Below are 4,497 nucleotides of genomic sequence, written 5' to 3' on the forward strand. Positions count from 1 at the left end.
GGCGGTGATGATGGTCTACGACATCAGGACGCGCCCCGTCCATATTGCTCGACGACTACACACTTTTCATCCGAGCAGCAGTATTCAGTATTATTGGAGCGAATGGCGGAGAGGAGAGTGCGCCTATGCCGGTGCGGGCTGCGCCTGTTGCAGCTGCTGGCCGCCGCGGTTTCACCCCATCGTGGGCTATCGACGATTTGTCTTGCGGCCTGCGACGGCGGCGAGCCTCTGCGACGGCGGCGCCTGACTGACGGGGAGCCCGACGCGCTGACGGGGCTGCATGGGCTGCAGCGGAACCAACCGAGTCGCGGCGACAGAGCTGCGCCTCCACTGTGTGTGTGTGTGTGTGTGTGTGTGTGTGTGTGTGTGTGTGTGTGTGTGTGTGTGTGTGCGCGCGCGCCTGTGTGATTGCGACGCTCTGTTTGTACCGCGCCGATGTGAGAAAGTTCCCGCGGGACGGCCACGACCGGGACGACAGCACCATGCACCTCCGCTGCTCTCGAGATGACACACTGTGCGTGAGCTTCAACTGCTCGGCGGGCAGCTCCTGCACTTCCAGGAGCGCGCTCTTATAGCGCCAGGACATCAATAATACCTCCAACGCCGCACTTATACCGTGGCTGCGACTTCTCCGTGTCCTCGCTCGCCATGGCAGGCTTTTGCTGCTGCTGCTGCTGCTGCTGCATCAGCCGACACGGCAAATGAACGGCATCGCGCCGAGCGATCAGGAGCAGCAGGGAATATGCGGGACGGTCGTCTGATGCTAGATGATGATCACGGCAAAGGGGGTCATGCATAGAGGATACTTGTCATCCTATTTTAGGGGCCCAGCCGTGCAATCTGCCGCGGCAACAGCAAGAGACCGCATACACCCAGCCACCCACTAAAGTCAAAGACGACGACGGTCGATATTTGTTTCCGGGCATTGTGTTTCTGGCCCAGTGGTCACGGACGGAGACGACGACGACCACGGCCATGCGCGCGCCGTCAACGCCGAGCCCTCCACACAGCCGCGCGCTCTGGTATGGGCCCGCCACGACCTCTATGGGTTGGTGGGGGAGGGTGCGACTGCCGGCATGCGAAATTGTTCCTCGCGTGGGGGATCCTTTAATGGGGAATTCCCCCATAAAGCGAGCGCAAGCTCCGGACAAAATGATGTGATTTACGTGCGCGGGGAGTACTTAAAACATCCTCGGCCGCCGCCGAAACGATCCCACCGCCCCGCCGCGAGTTGTAAATGTACTTCTCGCTTCCGCAGTTCGTTTGCCCCGCCGGCCGCGCCCACACGCGCCTCCCACGTGGACCTCTCACTGCTTCTGCCGGCCAGAGAGAAGCTCTCTCTCTCTTTCTCTCCCTCATGTCGCCTTTTGTTCGGACCGTCGCCGTCGCCGTCCATCCCGACCAGAAATGGACCGTCGCGGGGGGAACCAGTCGTCGTCGTCGTCGTGGTCTGATCCGCGTCCGGCGACGCACGAGCCCGGGCCGCCGCGCGCGGTCGCCAACCTTCTTCTCCTCCTCCGGCTAACTGTAAAAACACGCCAAATGTCCCTTTATGACTGTCTTTCTCTGCGCGGAGGAGGTTTCGGTTTGTGTTGTCAAGAGAAAAAGGAGTCATCGGCTCAATTTTTATCGCGCGGAGTAGTGCCGAGGCTCGCGGGTAGTAAAAAGAAATGCGGTCCGATTTATTCTCGATGACAAGCCGCCTATTAGGACGGCGGGCCTGTGTAATGAAGTCGGTGAAGTTGCGCAGTGTCACGCGACCCGCCGGAGCAGACCTCACCACGGGGCCAGGGTCGCGGGTCGGTCGTGGCGGTGTGGGCCATGGGAGACTCTCCGTCGAGGGGAATCCCTGCTTCTACATCATCGGGAGCCCTATGGAAGGGAATAGTGAGTCTATTCCTAATCCGGGCCCACATCGGCGATGTCATTAATACTGAAGGCGAAATCATCATCCCGTCTTCGCTATCGCATCGCCGCCACACCCCCCTCGTCGTCATAAGGCATTAACGAACCGTTTCCCTTGATTTTCCTCTTTGCAATCTGCGGCAATATGACTTCCGGCCGCGTCGTGCTGCGCTCCGCGCCCTCTTTCTCCCCCAAAAAGGAGTCGCGACGGGCGCGGGAAAATTAAAATTTTCAACCACTGACACGCTCGCGACGGTTAGACCCGGTTAGACGTCACACTGCTGCCTCTTGTTTATTCCCCGCCGCAGACAGCTCGTGGAAAAGCAGTCAGCTGTCCTTTTTGTTTTTTCCCGTCCCTTTTCCTCCTCTTCCAGCCCAAACGCCGCCGCCCCAATCGCTCGCGCTCTCTGTTTCTGGGGTAAAACGTCGTGTATAATCAGATGAGCGGAGCGGTGCCATGCGCGGGCCGCCGAAGGGTACCGAAGGGTGGCACGGGCTGGCAGGGGGAAAGGGGTTGGGGCGGCTGCGACTGGGACAGCGAGGCACGGAAGTCGAATCGGGGGTGCGGCCCGGCCCGGCCCGCCCCGCCCCGCCCCGCCACCAGTGTGCTTAGCCGCGCCTCGGAGGGCAGCGGTTCACACGACACCGGCGGCAGTCTGTAAAGCCGCGACAAACCCCAAGAGCTATGGATGTTTAGACTTGGCGTCGGCCCGTGCTCCGGATGCAGGGAGGCGCCACCATGGCGACGACGGCAGTGGCGTGGAGACACTCGCGCACACCTAGGAGACGCGCCCAGTCCGACTAAAGAGCCTCAGACTCGGGGGGCGTTCCGGGGGCGTTCCGCCAGTGTAGTGAGCAGCGGTGAGCGCCGCCGTGCCGCGTTTCGGGAACGCCCCTTCCGCACATTTAGAGCCCGAGTTAGAGCAGCCTGCGTGACGACATTACCGCCCTGTCCTCCTACGCACCCGGCCCGGCCGGCGGCGCCTCCGAGCGACAGCCAGCGCGATTACAATCGGACCACTCAAACATATTTTGGAGATTTAAAACAATGACAACAGCAGTCTCTCTGCTCCAGCTCCTTTCTGCAGTCGAGCTGCAGGACCGACTGGCCAAGAAGTATTGCCAACGTAACAGAGGTAGGGCCGTGGACATGTTCGACCCCGCCCCGCCCCACCCTGCCCCACCGCGCCAGGCAGCGCGCGAGCACGCCCGTATAAGGTTAGGCGTGGACACCACGGCACGGCAGTGCGCGCGGCGCGCGGCCCACGCGAGTGAGTGAGTGAGAGAGAGAGAAAGATGAGAAGAGAGAGGGAGAGAGGGGGAGATGTGAGGGAGAGGAAAAGGGGGGCGGGTGGAGGGGCACCAAAGGGGGAAAGCCAAGCAGACCCGCGCCGAGCTTGACAGCCGAATGTATAAGAAGCGTTGGCATGACAACTCGAATCTCACCGGGCCGCGGGGGGCGGGGGGTTGGCCTGGCAGACAGGGCTCATGGAGGCCTCCCCGAGCCTCCCCCCGCCCCTGCCCTCTGCCACGCGTTCGGGCCGTGCGCTGATCGAATGAACCATAAATCGGGGACGACAGCTGGCGGCGGCGGCCGGTGTTTGCCGTGCTGCCTCTTACTGTCAGTCGCAATGCCTGAGCAGTTCCACGGCCGTGGATCGATACATCGATCCCTGCAAAAGCCCTGCGGCGTTTACACGGGGGGCCAGCGCCAGCCACACATCTCGAAAGCTATCGAAAGCGGCGGTTCTGTTCTGTGCTAAACGTTCGGTGCGGCGGCGGCGATGGGTTTTGTTCATTCGGCTGGGTCTCATTTTCCGCAATGAAGGCCGAGCATTGTGGTGCAACCCACCTCTCCTTCCCAAACCATCCGCGGGCGCGGCTGGGTCCTCCTGCCAGACGGTCTGCCCCCGCGGGCTCCGCCCATGCGCCGCCCGGGCCCAAGCTCACGGAAACGACACGACGACGGCGCCCGCGCCCGGTGTCTGTCGTCGGGCGGGCAGCTCGTTGGGGCAGCTATAGTGCCCCTGCATCGTTCCCAGGACGACAGATGGCACTCTTATGGGGCGCAGTGGCGGGTCCAGGGTCCAACATGCAGTCCAGCTGCAGGAGGGCGGAGTGGCCGTGTGGTTCTGTACTTGAGCCCCCATCCTCCTTCAAGGACACACGGTCTCATCTGCAGCCCAGGCCGCGCGATCAGCAGGAGCAGGGCGTCGTCACGTTCGCTGGCGTCGCGTCGCGAAGCTTAGGGGGAGGGGGAGCATGAGCAGGCTGTGCCCCCACAGACTGCTACACCGCGCCACGCCCCCTCTCCTGACTCTCCTGCTGCAGAGCACTCTCTGTCTCTCTGTCCCTCCTGCTGTCGCCCTCGTCCCACCGGTACCACAGAGAGCGGTCTGCAGGACGTGTGTGTGTGTGCATGTGAGTGTGTGTGTGTGTGATGTGTGGGATGGGATGTGAGTGGGCGCCCTGCTCTGCAGTGCTCCTTCGCCTGCTCCGCCCCGCCAGGACTCTCCCGTAGTCCAGTCCAGTGCACGTCCAGCAGCGGTGGGAGGATATGAGCGGAGGTAGAGGAGGAGGAGGGGGAGGGTG

Source organism: Frankliniella occidentalis, unplaced genomic scaffold (assembly GCF_000697945.3).
Source record: "Frankliniella occidentalis isolate FOCC.00 unplaced genomic scaffold, Focc_3.1 Scaffold39, whole genome shotgun sequence".
In the NCBI taxonomy this organism is placed as follows: domain Eukaryota; kingdom Metazoa; phylum Arthropoda; class Insecta; order Thysanoptera; family Thripidae; genus Frankliniella; species Frankliniella occidentalis.